Genomic DNA, 22,461 nt, shown 5'->3' with positions numbered 1-22,461 from the left:
GCGGGATGGGAAAGGCGGAAAGGTTAGCAACCGAGGGAGAACACTAGACTGCGTGACGTGCTTGCCACCCTGAAGTTCTTAGGACGCACTATTTCGCGTTGAAAAATAGTTTTGAACGCTATTTTGCAAAATGTTCATACCTGTGCCCAGTTTCTGTCCTGAAGTGATAGGGGAAGTGGTCTTGCAAGCGCCCAGGCTGAATTTATAAGTATCCCAAGTTCCCTAGATTTTGTTTGAAGTTGGGTTTTTGAAGCTTTTTTTAATCCTGTGGGGCCAGCAGAGGTTTATTTTTCGTGTGGTTTTAATGAGTCGTTTAATAAAGTCCCATTTGACCCTCAATCCATTCACTAACTCCCGCCTGCCCTCCTCAAACGGTAACCCAACCCATAACAATCCAACTTTTTTTTTTTTTTTTTTTTTTAAGGAGGCTGTCGCTCAGAGTGGCCCATGCAGGGATCAAACGGGCAACCTTGGTGTTATTAGCACTACGCTCTAACCAACTGAGCTAACCGGCCACCCAATAATCCAATTTTTTATCTCCACTTTGGCCTTAAGATTTCAACCCTGTGTGAGTTGAAGGGTTGTTAATTTCCATGGAACCACTTTTCTAAAAGACTAGATTACTAGTCAGTAATCTATGGATGTACATACCTCCTCCAGCTGTTTATAAAGTGTTTCAGTCATCCAGAAATAATACTAACTGGTGGTCTTGGGGATTGAAAAAGTAGCCAATGAAATGTAGACTTCCTTATGGAGTATAAGTCAACGTACAATTTAAACTCTTCTTGCCCCAGGAGGACAAAACAAACAAACAAAACTGAAGTAACTTCTCAGATTGACAAATGAAAAATGAAAAACAGAATGATGGTGATACACGTTTATTCTGAGAAAACACCTCAGACCAATAAACTGAGAAGCTGATTTAATAATAGAGGGGGTGGGCGTTGGGGACAGAGGAAGGATGTTTTCCCCAGAAACTTGATATTAGTCCCAAGCTACAAACGTGTGGGCATCAACCATAAAACTTAATCATCTGCTGACAAGTTTCACTGCTTTCATTGTAGTGTCAACAATGTGCATTTAAATAGATGCTTCTGAACCGCTCATTTAATTCAACAGCCAATTCCTAATATATATATAAGATAAACCCACTTCTGAAATCTTCAACTAAATGCTTCTTTTTCTCTTTAGGTTCTGTAACATATGATTTCTGTAACTGTATATGAAAACTCTATGTTAAATACCTGTAGAAAAAAACTGACACCTCACACTTAAATGTGAGCTCCCTAAAGGCAAGAATTTTATATTGTATTCATTTTTGTACTCCAGTGCATAACACAATGTGCAGCAAATTAACTCTGAATAATTCCTTGTAAAATAATAAATCAATGGATGTTTTCAAATTTATTATAGGTTTCTCTCAAATCAAAACAACTTTAGCATTTTTGTATTTAACCTAAAATGAGTTTGGAAGTTATAGTGTTCACCTCAATTGGTATGATGCCTCTCCTTATCATAATAAATAAAACGGAATAAGCTTAAGAACTGTTTCTGGGCTTTCATTGGTGGCAAAATGGACCCTGAGCATAAACTCCGAACTTCTTTTTGAAGAGAATTTTTAAAAGTTGTCCTGGGTTGTCTCAAGTACTTATTTGCTTTATGACAGATCCTCCAAAAATAATTTCAAATTATTATATGCTTTTGAAAGTATGAAAATTGCACAATTTTTCAAACTTCAATTATTGCTACAGGATATATCTATATATTTTTATATAAATATAGAAATTATATATGTATTTATATAAATCTAAAAATGTACCTCGAATGCCTCTTCTCTTGAACATTTATGTAAAGCATATATATGGTAATCCTAGGATGCAAGTAGGTTCAAATGTGCAAGCAATGCAGGAATTACAGTATTTAGGATATACTGTTCAGATAAAGTACCTGGAAGCTTCAGAGCTACTGAGCTAATATACAGCAAGACATCCTCTGCTCTCAAAGTAGAGGTCAAGAAGTAATCTGGGTAATTTTTGTAGGAAAGGTAGCAACAAAACCTTAAAGAGAAACTCGAGTTCCATAGAGTCTTAAAAAAAAAAAGAAAAGAAAAAGAAAAAAAAACCCACCTCCTGCTATTTTTGAACAACCAGGTACATTCCAAAGGTTCTTTTGTTCATTTTGTTGCTTGACTGCATTGTTATGGCTGACTCTATCCAGGACAAACAGCTCATTTATGGGCTACTTTAAAATACTATTACCTAAGTAGTCCAAGTAAATTTTTCATCAGGAAGAAAGGGAGAGAGGGAGGGAGGGAGGGTGGGAGAGAGGGAAGAAGGAAGGAAATAAATTTGGATTACAGGAGATTGAATTACACCACGTTAGAAAAAATATTTGAGAATTTTTTAATAATTATAGTGTTTAACTCATACTGAGTTCTCAAAAATATTGAAATTGAAATTATAGTAAAAATTGAGATTAAATTGAAAATAAGTTGCCAGGTACTGTTAAGCCAATTACCTTGCTTATAATATATTGTCCCTCCTATAGAATTATCCCTAACGCTCGAACATTTCCATTCATTTAGCAAACATTTAATTAGCATAACGATATGCCAAATAGTACAACCATTTCAGAAATAGAGAGGCTCAAGCCCCCTCACCTCTTCTAACTTATTTCTATATAATTCTACTTTTTTGCTAAATTTTCTTCTGCAGTATTTATTGCCTTCTTTTGAGACTTTTTGTCAGCAACTTTACAATTATAATATTTTTGAAATGGAGGATAAATTATATATAAAGGACCAAAAAGGACAATTCTTGCTTGGTAATGGAAGTTTTTATCAACAATTTAGTAATGTTTGTAATGACAAATCAAACTAATGGTTGTTTTTTTAAATGAAGGCTGATACCCTCATCAGAGGCTGGTACCAACCACATCAAAACATTTTTGTTGAGCCCAGGAAAGAGCTGATTATTATTATTAAACATTTGGTTTGATTCCTTAGCAGGTAATAGCTATAAGGCTAAACCCCTCACACCAAAACAAGCACAGTATTTTGTTACCTATTTGTTCAAATCCTTTTTAAGTTCACCTAACGAGTGGTCCAAGCAAGTCAGATAATTTTAAGCTATAAGGTATAGAATTGGTTATGTGATCTAATAATCCTCAAACAACCGTTGACAGCTGCTAGAAAAAGGTGTCTATTACTTAATCAAAATTAACTTTTCAAATTTCTGAACTTAAAGAATTATTACATATTTATTCTTAGGAAGAGTAATCTGATTTTTTTAGAAGTTTTAAGTATTTTACTACTATCTTATGACATCTTTTACTACTATCTTATTTGAATAGCATACTTTTAAAAATAAAATTACTGGTAACAAAAGTAATTTCAAGAAGGACATTGACAAACTAGAATGAGTTCACAAGGAGAGTAAATCAGAATGATGAAAGAAGCTGGAAACCACAACAGAAAACCAATAATTAAAGGAGGGACTGTGTTTTGATTGAGCAAGAAAGCAGTCTTTGACTATCTAAAGGACCATCATTAGAAAAACGAATGGGCTTGTTCTTTTATGCTAAGGAATCAAATTAGTCTTGAGAATTACAAGAATGTAGATTCTTGCTAAACATCAGAAAAATGTTTAAACATACGAATAGTCCAAAGATGATTCAGGATACTTCAGAAGGCAACTCCCCATCACTAATGATAGTATTCACAAAAATAAAACCAAGAATTTTATTTTAGTGAATTACATTATTTACAATATAAAGTTTGCTACCTCTAAATTCCAATTGAATTCTGTGCATCTGTGATTCCATGAGATAAATGAATGGTATCAACAACAAATGCCTCAAATTTGGGAGAGGGATTTATCACTGTGGCTGGAGCAATTAGAAATGTCCTTTTGGGGAGGATGGGATTTGAGCCTTGGACAATTCATTCATTCATCAAATACTGAGTATCTACTAATTGCAGGCTCCGATAATTAAATGATGAACAATGCAGAAACAGTTGAATGTGGGAGGCAGGCATTCCAAATAACAACACAAATATAATTATGAACTGTGAGAAATAAAAGGGAATAAAAGTACTGTGAGCCTAACCATGTATGGCAAGGGGATCTGATCTAATTGGGAGGTAAAAGAAAGCATCTTTGAGGAAGTGAAGTTGAATTACTGATTAAATGGAGAATTGGAGAGTGGAAAGAGTATTGAACCAGTGACAACTTCAGGAACAAATTCTTAAGAGACAGCCAAGTACTTGGGGTGGTAGGAAAGGACATAACTAGGAGAAGAATCATGTCTTTGATTGAATAAAAGTTGTACATGAATTCTGTTTGAGGTGAAAGATGGTGTCAGGTATTGGAGACCAAGGTAAATAAAGATTTAAGTCCTGGGGTTTTGGAAGTACCTACATGGAGTTGGAAGTAGTTGCCTGCCAAAACTACTCCGGAGATAAACCCCTATGATTACAATAGCTTCAATCAATATATGCTTCTTTTATGAAAATATGTTTTTCTAAATGTCAATAAGAAATTGATCCCCAGTCAGAATTGACTTCCTGGAAAAAACCGTGTTCTTATTATTCAAATCATTACTGAAGGCAAGCATGCCACATCATCAACAGATGAACAACTGAACAAGCAGACACATAATACAAAAAGTCAAAGAAATATGTTGGGTTGTCATTTCTAAGAACTTTGGAAATGAAATATCCAGGAATCTAAAATAATTTAATATTTTGCTTACAGTTAATTTTAAAAAAATGTTAATATGTATTTTTAAGAATTTGAGCTCTTTACACAACTTTTTAAAATTAGAATGCAATCTCATAGCTTAGATCAGCAAATAAAAGTTATTGGTTTCAAGGTTTCAAATGATACAAGCATTAATAGTTTATCTAGACGTACTGCTAATTTAGCAGTGCTTTAGTATTCCAGAAACGGAAATACAAGGTAAAGCAGATGAAACAGAGATAATCAATGTACTATACTGTATTTGGGGCAATGGTTAGAGAACATGGTATTATCAGAGAGTATAACGTATTGCATACTGTCTTCCTAACAGGCAACATTTAGTATAGGAACATAATTTAAATTTATTTATAAAAATAGAATTAGGAAAAATATACTCAGGTCTGCTGAAAATAGGGAAAGGTGTTAGCACTCAATTTGTTGACAACTAAAACGCTCCTGTAATATAATACATACTTAAACTAATAATTTACAAAATGTTTGTGGAAGAAAATAGAGGACTCCAAGACCTTTGAAACTAGTTCTGAAAAAATGCATTCTTTAAAATTTTACATTCTGTCATTTCTTCAAATCAGAACAGTTGTCCGTTGTGCTAGAATGAATTTCATTTATTAAATAATTAAGTATTTTTTTGTCCAAATTCGTGATTTTAGAGAACTGAAATAAACCAAACATATCCCTGTTAACTTTTACAGTAACTGATGTAATATAGTCAAAAGAGAAAATTTATGAACTTTTTCCTATTTTTGGCACGTCATGAAAATGATTTTAAAAGAATGTTGTAATTAAAGGATGGAATTAAAAATTTATATCAAATATTTTTTTACTCCTGGACTGAAGGAACTCGACAGACTTAAAAAACTAATAAACTTAACAACGTAAAATTTAAAAATTCATACATAGGGGAAAATACCAATAATCAAAGAAAAAAGTTGAACTGAAAAAATCTTGCAAAATAAAGGCATGAGTAAAAACCAGGAAGGTTAACTCACCCAAAAGTATATCAATGAACAAAAAATAAAAATACACAATTCTATGTTGATCTAAAAAAAAAAGTATATCAAGGGAAATAAGCATATAAACTAAGCTTGTTTATTTATACATTTTATAATAACTTTATTAATAATTTTAATGTAAATAGAATCAACCACTTTTTATCTAGATTTGATTGTAAATACGTTTATTTGATAATATCCAGGGTTGATGACCATGTAGGAAAAGAGAAACTCTCATATTTTATTATTGGGAGTATAAATTATTCGTTCCATTAAGACACCAATTTAATATTATCTATTGAAATGTAAAACTTTTTGTTTGGTTCCACTTCTGGGAATTTCCCCTAAGATATATTCACACAGGGCACACAGGTATGTGTATAAGAATATTCATTCCAGCATTTTTTGTAATGGAGATAACCCAAATGCCCACTCATAAGGAGTTAAATAAATGATGGAACATCCATAAAATGGAATTCTATGCTGCTATTACAAAGAATGAGGTTACTTTATATATACTGACATAGGAAGATATTAACATTCCAATTAGTGGCTAAAAAATTTTCCAGAACAGTAGGTAAAGTATGATTTCATTTGGAGGCAAAAAGGACTATATACATACATATATGTGTGTATATGTGTGTGTGTGTGTGTGTCTGTGTCTGTGTCTGTGTATATACATATATACATATATATATACATACATATATATAATATATATACAATGCATTTCTACATGCATAAAAAGTGATTATAAGACATACAACAGTGTTAATCACTATTACCTCTGAGGATAAAAGTGAGAAAGAAAGTGGGAGAAGTCATTTTTATTTTATATAAATTTTTCCTCTTTGAACTTTTATGAGCATCAATTACTTTTATAATATATTTTAAGGTAGAAAAACAACTATTAAAACACAAGTAACACATTAGGAATACAAGCAACATTACTAAAAGAAAAAGGGTCTGTATTCGTTTAACTAATGAATTATTGAAGTAACGGTTAGCTTCTTGAACCCAAGATCCATACATGAATTGGCTTTGAAGCTTCCAAAATATTTTGTACTGTACATGCATATAAATAGCTATAAAACCATGCAGTCCATAAAAGCTCTTCTTTCGTTCTTCTGCCTGGAATTCCCTCCCCCTCATCTCTAAATGTTTAAACCCTACCCATCCTTCAAGGTCTGACTCAAATGCCAGCTTAGGTTCAGACATAATTATCATTTATTGATTGCTAGCTGTGGATCTAGCATTACTCTATGTGCTTCCACATGTTTTATCTCTCTTCATTGTTTAAAATGTTCACGATAATCCTGTGACATAGATATGTCTTTCTCATTTACATATGAAAAATGGTCCTTAGCAGTTATGAGGCTTATTCATTGTCATATGTGTCATAGTAAATGGTGGAAGTGAGAGAGGAAAGCAGGTCTCTTGAGTCTACATTCCGGATTCATTCCCCAAGCACTTCTTCCTGATTTCTCATACAGGAAGTACTATTTTCCTTCTCTCTACTCTGCTAACACTTTGTCAGTGCATCTTAAGGCACACATCAATGTCTGCTTTATATTTAAGTTATTCATATATAGCCTTACGTTTCTGTATTACAATGGGACCTAAATCTAATAGTTTCAATCCTTGGAGGGCAAGAAAATCACCTGTGAATTTTTTTCCCCAATTTTCTTTTATTGTGGTAAAATACACATAAAATTTATCATCTTAACCATTTTAAGTGTACAGTCAGTGGTATTAAATACATTCATAAGGTTGTACAACAATCAACACCATCCATCCCCATAACTCTTTTCATCTTGTAAAACTGAAACTCTACACTCATTAAACAATAACTCCCATCCCCCCACCCCAACCCCTGGTAACCACCATTCCACTTTCTGTCTCTCTGATTTTGACTACTCTAAGTACCTCATATAAGTGGAAACATACAGTATTTGTCTTTTGTGATTAGCTTATTTTACTTAGCATAATGTCCTCAAGTTTCATTCATATTGCAACATACGGCAGAATTTTCTTCCTTTTTGAGGATGAATAATATTCCAGTGTGTGTGTGTGTGTGTGTGTGTGTGTGTGTGTGTGTGTGTGTGTAATATGCCACATTTTGCTTCTCTGCTCATCTATTGATGATCACTAAGATTGCTTCCATGGTTTTGCAACTGTGAATAATGCTGCTATGAATATGGGTATACAAATATATCTATAAGACCCTGTTTTCAATTATTTTTGATATATACTCAGAAGTAGAATTGCTAATCATATAATTCTATTTTTCATTTTTTGAGAAACTACCATACTGTTTTCCACAGGAGCTATACCATTTTACATTCCCACCAACAGTACACAACGGTTCCAATTTCTCTACATCCTCACCAACATTTATTACTTTCTGTCTTTTTGATAGTAGCCATTCAAATGGGTGTGTGGTGGTATCTCATTGTAGTTTTGATTTGCTTTTCACCAAAGATTAGTGATGCTGAGCATCTTTTCATGTGCTTATTGGCCATTTGTATATGTTTGGAGAAATGTCTATTCAAATCCTTGGCCCAATTTTGAATCGAGTTGTTTGTTTTGTTGTTGTTGAGTTTTAGGAGTTCTCTATATATTCTGGATATATTAATCCCTTATCAGATATATGTTTGCAAATATTTTCTCCTATTCTTTGGGTTTCCTTTTTATTCTATTGATATTGTCTGTTTTTAATTTTTATTGGGGAACAGTGTGTGTTTCCAGGACCCATCAGCTCCAAGTCAAGACATTGTTTTTTTCAATCTAGTTGTGGAGGGTGCAGCTCAGCTCCAAGTCAAATCTTTGTTTTCTATCTAGTTGTGGAGTCCTTGTTTTCAATCTAGTTGTGGACGGCACTGCTCACTGGCCCATGTGGGAATTGAACCAGCGACCTGGGTGTTATGAGCACTGTGCTCTAACCGTCTGAGCCAACCGGCCATCCTGATACTGTCTTTTGATGCAGAAAATGTTTTAATGTTTATGAAGTCCAGTTTGCCTATTTTTCTTTTGTTGCCTGTGTCTTTGATGTCAGATCCAGTATCTATTATCTATTTGATGCTAAATCCAGTATCATGAAGTTTTTGCCTTATGTTTTCTCCTAAGAGTTTTATAATTTTAGATCTTACATATAAGTCTTTGATCCATTTTGAGTTAATGTGTGTATATGGTGTTAGATAAGGATCCAAATTCATTCTTTTGCATGAAGATATCCAGTTTTCTCAGCACCATTTGTTGCAAAAACTGTCTTTTTCCCCATTTAATGGTCTTGAAACTCCTGTCAAAAATCACTTTACCATATATGTGAGGGGTTATTTGGGGGCTTTCAATTCTATTTCATTGGTCTATATAACTGTCTTTATGCCAGAACCACACTATTTTGATGACGGTAGCTTTGTAGTAAGTTTCGAAATCAGGGAGTGAGAGTCCTCCAGCTTTGTTCTTTTTAAAGAGTGTTTTGGCTATTTGGGGTCCTTTATGATTCCATATGAATTTTAGGATGGGTTTTTCTATTACTGAAAAAAAAATAATTGAGATTTTGATAGAGATTACATTGAATTTGTAGATCACTTTGGGTAGTATTGACATCTTAACAATATTAAGTCTTCCAATTCATGAACATAGGCTGTATTTCCATTTCTATGTATTTCCATTTATTTATATCTTGTTTAATTTCTTTCAGCAATGTTTTTCAGTTTCATTGTGGAACTCTTTAATTTCACTGGTTCATTCCTAATTATTTTATTCTTTTTGATGCTATTGTAAATTGAATTATTTTCATAATTTCCTTTTCAGTTTTATTGTTAGCATGTAGAAATGCAACGGGTTTCGTGAGTTGATTTTTTTTGTCCTGCTACTTTGATAAATTCATTTATTAGTTCTAACAGTTCTTTTTGTGGAATCTTTAGGGTTTTCTGACTATTAGATCCATATTATCTGTGATGAGATTCAAGACATGCTACTCCAAAATATGGCACTTTGGCATACTGAGTATTTTAGCTAAAGAGTTTGAGGAAACGGGAGAAACAGAAAGGTCACTCTTACTTTCCCCTAACACCCTTCTTCCCTGAAACAGGTCTTAAGACTCTCATGTGAGACATGCTCTCACTATACCCAGAGTAAAGGAACAATCTTATGTCCAAAATAAGGATAAAGTGATGCCAAGAAAAATCCAAACAAACAGGCCTTACTAAGTTTTCCTCAGTTCACCACACTTACCTCATACTCTTTGACCAATCATATTTCTTCACAACTGTCACTCTTCATCAAACCTAGCATAAAAATACTCAGGTTTAACTGTTATGGGGGGGGGGGGGTTCTTGATTTCCTTACAAAAGCTGTCATGTTATGTAAAACTTAAATAAATTTATATGCTTTTCTCCTGTTAATCTGTCTTTGTCCATTTAATTTGCTGATGCAGCGAGGTTCTCTAAGAGGGCTGAGGGAAATCATTTCATCCCCTACATCTGTGAACAAAGATCACGTTACTTCTTCTTTCCCAATTTGGATTACTTTTCTTTTTTTCTTTTTTGCCTATTTCTTCTGGCTAGAACTTCCAGTGCTGTTAAATGGAAGTGGCCTTCTTTCTGATCTTTGAGGAAAAGCTTTCAGTCTTTCATCATTGAGTATGATGTTCAGTGTGGGTTTTTCATATATGGCTTTTATTATGTTGAGGTAGTTTCCTTGAATCCCTAGTTTGTTGAGTGTTTTTTATTATTTAAAAAAGTGCTATGTTTTATCAAATGCTTTTTCTGCATCAATTGAGACAATTATGTGGTTTTTTGGGAGGGAGTATGTTGGACCATCCTTGTACTCCAGGAATAAATCCCACTTGGTCATGGTGTATAATACTTTTAATATGCTGCTATATTTGGTTTGCTAAAATTTCTTTGAGGGTTTTTGCATCAATGTTCATAAGGAATTTAGGTCTATAGTTTTCTTTTCTTGTAGTGTCTTTGTCTGACTTTGGTATCAACATACCTGTGAACTTTTTAAAAATGTTCATGCCACAGACCAATGGAATAAGAAATTCTGCAGTAGATGCCTGGTTACCCATATATTTAAAAACTTGCATAGGTCATATCGATGCATATACTGCATCAGGACTGCTAGGCTCATCTATACCTGATTCATCTTTGAATTTCCATAGTGCCTTGTGAAAAGCAGATGCTTAATAAATGTTTGTTAAATTACTCATTATCATTAATAATTTTTGTAAATCCAAATGTGGAATCAGAGTGGCCTCTGTAGAAAGAAAAGTCCAAGTGATTGGGTGATAGGGACACTGAGAATAAGGTGCCATAAGCTGTAGGGAGATAGTGCACTGTGAGAGTAAAAGGTGAAACAACTGGGATACAAAAGTCTGCTAAAAAGTATCTTAGGGGCCGGCGCACATGGGTCAGTGGGCTCTCAACCACAAGGTTGCTGGTTCAACTCCTCGAGTCCCGCAAGGGATGGTGGGCAGCGCCCCCTGCAACTAAGATTGAACATGGCACCTTGAGCTGAGCTGCCTCCCGGATGGCTCAGTTGGTTGGAGCACAGGCTGTCAACCACAAGGTTGCAAGTTCAATTCCTCGACTCCCGCAAGGGATGGTGGGCAGCGCCCCGAGCAACTAAAATTGAACATGGCACCTTGAGCTGAGCTGCCGCTGAGCTCCCGGATGGCTCAGTTGGTTGGACTGTGTCCTCTCAACCACAAGGTTGCTGGTTCGACTCCCGCAAGGGATGGTGGACTGCGCCCCCTGCAACTAGCAATGGCAACTGGACCTGGAGCTGAGCTGCGCCCTCCACAACTAAGACTGAAAGGACACAACTTGACTTGGAAAAAATCCTGGAAGTACACACTGTTTCCCAATAAAGTCCTGTTCCCCTTCCTCAATAAAGTCTTTAAAAAAAATCTGAGATGTTAACCTAGAAACAACCAAAAGGAATGAAGAAAACAGGTTTATTAGGTTATACCATCAGGTTATATATTGCCCTTTTATTATAGGCAGTATAAGGCCTATAATACTCTTTCTTGTCTTTTGAAAGACATCCTTATTTTATCTAGATCACACTTGTATAAAAATATTTTGGTATATTGGAAGAATAAAGAGTTTACCTGGGCTTTACCAAAATCCCTTGAACTTATAAGATAGCTAGAGAACTACATCATGCCAGCAATGCTTTAAAAAGATGAATTTATCTGGAACGGGGAAGGGACTTCAGGAGACCACAGCAGGAATGTGGTTGAACAGGACTGATGACATATGTACCATAAAATATGGTGTTCCTTACCTGAGGAATTGCCTTTTAAGGGAGCTCATTTTTGTTGATATCTCTGCCTGTTAGCTAGATACTTTTACAATAAGAAAAATATTTTTCTGTGTGTGTGTGTGTCTGATTAACTGATCTTTCACTTTTCTCAATTTTTTTATATTAACTGTCAGCATAAGAATTTAGATATCTTGTTGGGATGTGTTGAAATGAGTTGCTCTTATTACATAGGGATGATAGAGCTGACCCACAATTAGTATATACTTGAGCTGTTTTTCATAATGCTTACAATAGTAATTATTTTATAAATATCTTTATGCATATAATCTGCTATATGTTAAATATGTACAATGTTATAAAATATACTTCCTACCCTTAATGAGCTTCCAGCTCATGAGGGAGACATAACAGTTACATTAAAATACTCAAAGTAATACAAGTTCTGTATTTAATAAAATGTACTCATCATTATTGCTATAATGAGTTCAGATGGTCTGTGTTCTTAATACTTGTAAGGAAACAAGATAGGTAAATAGATAATTTCAGTATAACATGATAAAGTACGCACAAGGTTACTAAGGAAGCACAAAGTTGGAGTATTTAGCAGCCTGTTGTTCAGAGAAGTTTTGGAGAAAATGCTACTTGAGTGGATTTGGAAGAATGGATGTGAGGTTGACAGGTGAACAAACATGGGCAGGGTTTTCCAAGCTGCAGGAAGAGCATAAGCAAAAGCACCTAAGTGGAAAAAAGCATGCCATGTTGAAGGAACATTCAGAATTATTACAGTGTCAAGTGCATGATTGAGATTTATGGGGGATAAGTCTGGTCAGGTCATGGAAGGCCTGTGAGCCATGTTAATAAAGAGCTTGGACTTAGGATGTAGGTAATGGGAGCCATTGAAAGCATTTAAACAGGGGAGCAACATGATTAAATTCATGTTTTTAAGTATCTACTTCTAGGTGCAGTGTGGAGGATGGATTAAAGTAAAGTAATTCTGGAGGCAGGCTGATCACTTAAGATTATAATGTTACATAGTTTAGGTAAAGTATCATTAAGGACCGTAACTGGATAAGAATGAACCAAAAGAGGACAGATTTGGGAGATTTCAAGGAGAGAAAACAAGTGCTTGGTTATTGACTGAATGTATATGAAGGAGAGCACTGAGTCTAGAATGAGTCCCATGTTTCTAATTTGGATGGTGGTCACATCAGCTGAGACTGAGAAAATTGTGAAATGAACAGGTTTAGAGAAGAATATAATTAGATCTGATTTGAGGAAGGGAAGGAGAGGGAGAAGCTAGAGAGGGAAGAAAAATCAAGGAAGCCTTTTGTTTGTATGTGTTATATTTTAGTGTGTGAATAACTTGATCATACTCATAGGCTGAGACCCAGGGGTGCTTTTTATGCTGCGTAGTAGGCACTCAATAAATATTTGTTGTAAGAATGGAAAGAGTGAATTGAGAGGAAGAAACTGGAGATAAAGAGAGCATGTCTGAAAAAGTCAGGTCTTGGGGAAAACAACATGGAGTAAAATCAGGAGCAAAGGTGGATGAGTGGGTCTCGAACAATAGAAGGATAGCTCATCCTCTGAGACTCATGGGAAGGATGTAGCCACGGTGGAAAATAAAGCCACATTTTTAGGAGTGGGAGAAGCTCAGATAACTGTTGCTCGATGACCTTGATTTCCTCGGCAAAATGGAAGCAAGTGAATCTGTTTAAGAGTGAAAGTCAAGTGCTTGAGTGAATTGAGAAGACTTGTGAGGGAACCATTACTGAGTAGAATAGGAGAGAGTGCTTTCAAAGGATAAATGAAAGGGTAGTTGAGGGGAACTGAAAGCTCAGCTAAGACTGGACATCATAAATGTATAGTGCTGATGATTTTAGATGCCAAATTTCCCCCCATAGTAGAATTCAGGATTTCTAGAGACAATAGATTACTGGATAGGTGAGAAAGAAGAGATGAACGCAAAGAAGTAGGGGATGTTGGAGAGAGAGTGGTTTAAACAATTAACCATGCTGGTTGGAGTGAAGGAAGTAAGAAAAATGGGGCAATGTGGTAGGCTGAGTAATGGCCCACAAAAGTATCCTAAGCCACAGAGCCTGTGAATGTTACCTTATATGGCACAAGGGACTTTATAGAGGAGATTAAATTAAGGATTTTGAGATGGGGAGATTATCCTGCCTTAGCTGGCTGGGCTCTAAATGTTACCACAAGTGTCCTTACAAGAGGGAGGCAGAGAGAGATTTTACTGTAAGAGAGAGAAAAGGCCATATGAAGACAACAAAAGCAGAGATTGGAGTAAGGCACTTTAAAGACAGAGGAAGGGGCCACAAGCAGGTGGCCACTAGAAGCTGAAAAGGGCAAGTTAACAGGTTCTCCCTTAGAGCCTCCAGAAGGAACTAGCCCTGCAGACACCCTGACCTTAGCCCAGTGAAACTGATTTTTGACATCTGACCTCCAGAACTGTAAGAGAATAAATTTGTGTTGTTTTAAGCCACTGAATTTGTGGTAATTTGTTACAGCAGCAATAGAAAACTAATAAAAGCAGTGAAATAAAACGTGTCCAAAAAAAAACCTGGACTTTGGAGGAATGGTAGGATACGTATAAGCAAAGATGACGGGATGGGGAAATAAGTGATAAAAAAATGCAGATAGGAAGAAGATGACAATGCCCAGAGCACACTCAGGAACCAGGAGACTAGTTTGCTGGAACAAAAGTAGTGCTGGGAAATGAGGTTGAATTGGTAGGAATACACTAAAATGCTGAAGGCCTAGATTGCCTCCTCAATGAGTTGGGCTGTGTCCGGCAGGTTTTGGGGAGCAACAAAAGAAAAATGAACTTAAAGCTGATTTATAAGATTTTGGAACAGAGAAATACTTCCAGTAGAAAAACTAGTTAAGTTTCCAAAAGTACAAATATTAGATGATAAGATCCTTGATTGGGGATAGTGGCAATGTGTATCTTCCAGGGTTCTCCAGAGAAACAGAACCAATAGGAGATAGATATCTAGATATCTAGATGTATAGGTATAGGTATAGAGATAGAGATAAATAGAACTATCTCTTGCATATGTTAATAATATAAAACCTACCTCAAATCCCTTCTACTGGTGAAGTTCTTTATGGCCCCTGAGGGAGATGGAAAGACTACTCATGCCTGTATCGACAAATATTATCATACACGTTCTTATCTCCTGTTTATTCTTGTAAAAACCCATTTGTCTTTCCAAAAAGTCATTTGTTTTCTCATAAGTGCCTTTCTTCCTCTCCCCCTCACCTATTAAGATGGTGTATAAGACCCAAATTCTAGCCACTCCTTTGAGTTACTCATGACTGAGTTCTGCTATATGCACATTGCCTGGGTAAATAAACTTTTTTCGCTCCTGTTAATCTGTCTTTTGTCAGTTTAATTTGCAGCTCTTAGTCACACAACCTAAGAGGGTAGATAAAAAGTTTTTCCTCTCTTACACTTTCAACTGATTGGATGAGGCCCACCCACATCATTAAAGATAATCTCCTTTACTTAAAGTTAACTAGTTACAGATGTTAACCACATCTACAAAATACCTTCACAACAACACACACATAAATTAGTGTTTGATTAAATAACTGGCTACTGTTGTCCGGCCAAGTTGGCACATACAACCAACCATCACACAAATGTAAGGAAGAGTAGGTAATGTCAGAAAAATATTAAGAAAACATTATCAGGATTTGGTGATTGACTGTGTCAATGTAAAAACACCCAAACCTGTTAAGAATTTTTATAAGATTTTATTTGAGCCAAAATGATAACAATTGCTGGGAAACAAGATCTCAAATGTTCCGGGGAAATGAGTTTTGCAGTTTCTTTCATGAATTTGAAATTAAGGAGGGGATGTAAGGAACATTACATGAAGGTAGGAGAAAGCAAGGCAGGGGTTGGATTACAGGAAAGTTAACAAGATTTTACATTCTCTTGAGGGTGCTTACACTTATTTCAAAGGTGTGCTAACCTAGATGCACAAAAACAATGGACAGGTCTTGCTTAAGGCAAAGATAAACCTTTTACTAAAAAGTTACGTGCCTGGGGCATGACTATCCACCATGTCCTGCCCAGTTAAAAATATATTATCAGTTCACCCTGTGAGGTTACTTTCCTAGGACCCTTTTTTCGTTCACAACTGGGTTATGGGGAAAAAAAGAGAAAAGGAGGTCCAAAGTTTTAGGTTTGGAGGCAATGGTTTGCAACTATCCATCTCACTCTTGTCCTACCATAGAAACGTGGCACACACGTTTCTAACAACTGATTCAGGTTACGGATGCAATGTGTGGCAACGTAACAAAGGTATGCGCAGGGATGATCAATGTCCTTGGCCTTATAGGTGTGATGCTTAGATGAAAGTAGTCCCACTGGAAATACTGCCCTATAGAAATAACAGTCTGTTATCTAAGAACTGAAAAATCAGTCAGGCAGGAGAAGAAAAAAGAGCAAGAAAATTTTCTGAAACATAAGAGAATTGTCACTTTCCTTTGGGCAGTGACATGCTGACTGGCTAATGCACTTTAATCAATTGAAATTTAAGCAATTAGTGTAACCTTGAGCCCAAGTTTACAAGCTTTCTACATTTGACAGAAGATTTTTTTTTTTTTTTTGGGTTGGTGTTTTCCTGAGTTTCATTTTTATTTTTAGGTTGGGTTTCTTTCTAAGTGACACATGGGTAACTACCGTGTTTCCCCGAAAATAAGACCTAACTGGAAAATAAGCCCTAGCATGATTTTTCAGGATGACACCCCCTGAACATAAGCCCTAATGCATCTTTTGGAGCAAAAACTAATATAATCTTATTTTCGGTACTTGTAAATTATAAGCTTGGTATTTTGGCAACCGTAATAACGAAAACCTGAAGCATGAAGATTAAAAACCCTGCCTGGCCAGGTTTTAAATTGAGTCTGGATGCACTTCATTTACTCTGTTAGACTAGTAACTTGTTGCCAACAGAAACTTAAAGAAGCACTCTCTGCAATTAATATGTTAACTATCATTAATGGCTTTGTTTTCACCAGACAAGCCAACAGCAAAGGCATTCGTCTTTAGTCTGGATAAACTGGTTCTGAGCAATGAAAATCACGTGAGTTCAGGAAAGACGACAATCAAGTAGTTAAACTAGCTGCAAAATGCTTTTTGCCCCTCCAAGGTGAACTAAAACCTTGAACTTAGAAGCCAGTATGACAGACTTTATTTAACGTGTCAGAAATGACTGGTGACACAAGCTATATAGCCTGCAGTCCAGTCTCACTAAGCAAGCACACCACTCTGCGCAACCCCTAAGGTGCCAAGCCTCCAGTACACACACAGTTCCCCAGTTCTCTAGATCAGTGCTTTGGGCACTCTGGAGAAACCATTTTCAAAACCTCACCTGATTCCTCGTACTTTCCTCAGGGTGTCAATTATCCCATTTCCCTACATTTTAGCTGCAGACCAATGGCTAAGGTAGAGGTTGGGGAGGAAGGAAATTAATGTTTGATACTGGCCCTGTAATACAGGGACTCAGCTCCCACTTCCGGCAGGTGAACAGAGGAGACGTGGAGGCACTATAGTCTCGCTGGCGGCTGGGTTGGAGACACAGGAAGCAGGAGCCATACAATGCACAATCTGCCGTCCGCTTCTCTGCCAACCAACCCACCCCATAGCGTAGCCACGGCAGTTATATTAGTGGCTAATAGCTAACTGGTAACAACTGATGGCCACCCAGCCACAGCAGATGGCCATCTGATTACAGCTGATGGCCATCTAATAACGGAGCTAGCACCTTTCCACGTGAGGCTGAGAGCCTGGAAACTGCTCTCTGGGACTCTGTCCCCATAGGCCGCTACTACGCAAAACAACAGGCACTTTATCTTTTATCTACTTTGTCTCTTCCCTTCACTCTATCCCTGTGACCTAAGCATTATTATTATCACATCCATTTTATTACTACTTGAGAGAAATGAAGTAAGGTCTCACAGTGAATAAGTGATGGAAATGGGATTGTGCCCTGGTCCTTCTGAATCCAAATGTTGCTCCTTTAATTAAGCTTCATTACAAATGATCATTTTACCTGCTTAATGTCTACAGGATCATTTCCTGAGAAAGGGATGCCTCTCCTACTAAGCGTGTGTGGAGGAGTCCTACAGCTTACCTACACAGTAGCTATTTCCCAAAACATTTGTTTACTTAGTACAAACAAGGGGGAATCAACTTGAGCTTCTGAACTGTCCTTACAGCTTTCAAAGGACACTGTCCATCTTCCATTTTAATCTCCTTGGTATGATGGAAACGGGATGGGCCATTCAATAGATGGAGTATTGTAGTCGGGGGATGCAGGGAGCCACAGCAGTCTCTATCATCTCCTGATAGGAGGCCATGGCACTGGCTCACACAGTCCAGAGTTCTGGGTTCATACCATGACCTGCCAGTTCTCTTCCAACACCAACAAAAACGCATTACACGGGGCTGGCCGGTGGCTCAAGTGGTTGGAGCGCCATGCTCCTAACACCACCGAGGTTGCTGGTTGAACTCCCACATGGGGCAGTGAGCAGCGCCCTCTACAGCTAAGATTGTGAACAACAGCCCTCCCTGGAGCTGGGAGGTCGCGAGCAGCCAGAGGTTGGTGTAAGCTGCCTTGGGCTGGTGTGTGCTGCAGTGGGCTACCGTGTGCTGCCATGAGCAGCCAGTGGCCAACGTGAGCGGCCAGCAGCCTGCGAGAGCTGCCGTGAGCTGCTGTGAGCAGCCGACCAACGACTGGTGACCGACTGCCTCAGCCGGGGGGAGCGCAAGGCTCACAATACCAGCATGGGCCAGGGAGCTGTGTCCTACACAACTAGACTGAGAAACAACGGCTTGAACTATAGCGGGGTGCAGGAGGCAGAAGAAGTGGGGGAAAAAAGGCATCACAGAGCAGCGTGAATGTACCACTACCAAAGGGATTTTATATCCATTATCTCATCCCACTTCAAACAGTCTCAGAAAATTAAATTGCAGAAAACTTTTATTCTGCCCTTCACTCTGTGTGCTGGAACAAAAAGAGTAATAATATAAGCCTGTTCCTGGTTAATTGCAGTTAATAAATGCATGATTTCAGTCTGACTGTGCACAGGAACCAGACTGTTTCTCAGTCTCATCTTAACTTGTGAGAACATGAGCTGAAATTTGTGAAATGACGCTTGATCTGTGAGATTTTTCCAAATGATGAATTCAAGGCCCTTACGAGTGTCTCTCAGAGCTGAATTTTATACATTTGTCTTTTCTGCTTGCATTCCTCCTTCTGGCTCCTGGAAAAACATAGAGGCTCATGTGTAAAGAGTGTGATCAGGAGATCTGTGATTATCTCACTTTCTACAGCAATCTCAACAGCCATGAAACTACATGTGTAAACATCCAACTAGAGCTTTTCTTGAAATTTGGTGTTTAGACTACCCAGGATCTGCCACTTCTTGGCTACGTAACCTTGCAAATCACTTAACATCTCCTACTCTCAGTTTCTTCATTTCTAAATGGAGATAATAACATAAACTACCTCATAGAATTCTTCTGAAGATTAACTAAGGTAATATCTGTGAAATTAAGACGCTTATTAAAGGTAACTCATATACTTAAGTTAATTATTATTCATCCTTACTAAATGATACTTTGGGGCAAGAATAAATTTTACTAGGTTGTTGCAATCATACCACTTAGGCAGTTGCCTACGGAATAGAGTTGGTACATTGGCACAGAAGATTTCTCATCAATATAGTACCGAAGAAAAATGGAAATAATTCCCAAAGAACTAAACTATAAAATCAAAATGCAGTGGAATTGACACAATGATATACTGTCACCTTTAAAAATTCTGGCTCACAGTTTAATGAAGAAAGTGAAAAATATTAATGTAAATGAAGTCCTTTTATGTCACCCAGGAGGGGTGAGGAGGGAAGGCTGTTGGTCAGCAGCAAAAGCAGAGTGTAGATGGAGGCAGAGGCTGCCCACCGTAGCCGTGTCCAGAGAAGACTGTCCTCTCAAGCCTCTTCCAGGATACTGTCTAGTACCCACTGTGTATTTTTATCCTCTTGCTCGGTTGGAATTATTCCCATGTGTATTCAAATGTGCTCTAAAATCTTACCCATTTTGACTTCACATTCTCTTTTTAGTTACTGTCCCATTTCTCGGCTTCTCATCGTAAACAAAAGTTTTGAAAGCATTGTCTACACTTCCTGGCTCCATTGCCCACCTTCCATTCACTCTTCAACCCATTCCAGTCTAGCTTATGTCCCCACCACTCCACTGAGGAAACGCCTGATGAGGCCATCAAAAGCACTTCTGTTTGCCATATCCAATAAACAGTTTGCAGTCCTCATCCTACTGGACATCTTAGCAATTGATATACATAATTGGCGGCTCCTTATAACACTTTTTGGAAACTGCAACACTATACTCTCTTGTTTTTTCTACCACTGCCTGGTTGTACCTTTTCAGTTTCCTTTGTGAACACACTGGCTTGTACCCAACAACTCGGTAAGGAGTTCCTCTGATCTCAGTCTCTAGGCCCTCTTTTTAGGCGATCTCAGCCGTTCCTATTGGTTTTTCCCAGTGACTCACAGATTTATACCACCAGCCCAGATCTTTCATATATTATATGAGACTCACATATCCAACTACTATTTAATATCACCACTTGGAAGTCCTAAAGGCATCGTATACCTAACATGTTAAAACTCAAATCACTCTTTGATCTTCTTGGCCCTTTTCCTTGCAACATCTTTCTTCATTATTCCTCAAGTCAGTTAATGGCACCACCATCTACAAGAAACTCAAGGCAGTAACGTGAAAGCTATTCCTGATGCCCTCCCTCCCTGTCACCTAGTACCACACCAGGCCTAGTACCATCAGGTCTACACGTATCTGAAATCCAGACTTCTCTGCTATCACGTAGTCCAAGCTTTCATCTCTCCTCTGAACTATTGCAAATAGCCTCCTAACTGGTCTCTCTGATCTCTCGTCTTCCTTCAATTAATTCTCTTTTTTTAAAAAACGGTAATTTGCAACATTAATTATAATTCTTCAGTGGCTTTCCATTGGAATTGAAATAGAATCTAGAATCCTTACAGCGGGTCTTTGCCTCTCTCTCTAGGCTCTTTTCAAGCCACTCTCTCTTCCCTCCTTAATTATACTTCAGCTTCTCTTTCATTTCTAGCCAAGCTCTGTCTGGCTGCAGGCCCTTTGTATACACCATTTCCTTTGCATGGAATTCCCTTCCCTTCTCTTGCCTTGCCTTATCATCCCCCTCTCCCATACACCTGTTACCTGGCTAACTTATACTCACCTTCAGATCTTGATATTCTCTCTTCATAGAGGCCTTTCTTAACCCTCCAGTCTAAAATAGGTCCCTCAAAATTACTTCTCATAACTTTTCCTTCATAATATCTACTATAATTTGTAATTATATGTTTACAAATATATTTATTTGTTATATATATATATATATATATATATATATATATATATATATATATATATTTCCCCCCATTGACAAAATGCCTTGGGAGCAGAAACCACCCGTCTTTTGTGTACCATTATACAAGGTCAGACAATTAAGTTCATGAACTCATCCTAGAAAAAGTGCTCCATACCTCATTGCTGAATATCACTATGGTCACCTTCGAAGTGATCCCCTTGGGAAGCTATGCACCAACACCAGTGCCTAGTTCACCCTTCAAAGCAATTTTGAAACTCTTTCTGGAATGGCCATCAGAGCTGTCATCATATTACCCATGAAGTCCTGAATGTTAAAATGTCTTCCTTTCAATATTTCCTTTATTTTCAGGTAAAGAAAGAAGTCACTGGGGGCCAGATCAGGAGAGTAGGGAGGGTGTTCCAATACAGTTATTTGTTTACTGGCTAAAAACTCCTTCACAGACAGGGAACTGGTGCATTGTCATGATGCAAGAGCCATGAATTGTTGGCAGAAAGTTCAGGTCGTGGGGCAGTTGGATGGTTCAGTTGGTTAGAGCGCGAGTTCTTAACAACAAGGTTGCCGGTTTGATTCCTGCATGGGATGGTGGGCTACATCCCCCGCAACTAGATTGAAAATGGCAACTGGACTTGGAGAGCTGCGTCCTCCACAACTAGATTGAAGGACAACAACTTGACTTGGAGCTGATGGGTCCCGGAAAAAAACATACTGTTCCCCAATATTCCCCAATAAAAATTTAAAAAAAGAAAAGTTCAGGTTGTCAGGTTGCCTAACTTTTTCACACAACATTTTCAGCACTTCCAAATAGCAAACTTGGTTAACTGTTTGTCGAGTTGGTACAAATTCGTAATGAATAATCCATCTGGTATCAAAAAAGATTAGTAACATCGTTGCAACAACTTTGAGAACTTAATTGTCAGACCTTGTTTACTCATCCTTACTAAAATGCCTGGGACATAA

The sequence above is a fragment of the Rhinolophus sinicus genome, linkage group LG02 (assembly GCF_036562045.2).
Source record: "Rhinolophus sinicus isolate RSC01 linkage group LG02, ASM3656204v1, whole genome shotgun sequence".
Classification (NCBI taxonomy): Eukaryota; Metazoa; Chordata; class Mammalia; order Chiroptera; family Rhinolophidae; genus Rhinolophus; species Rhinolophus sinicus.
This window is presented reverse-complemented; position numbering follows the sequence as displayed.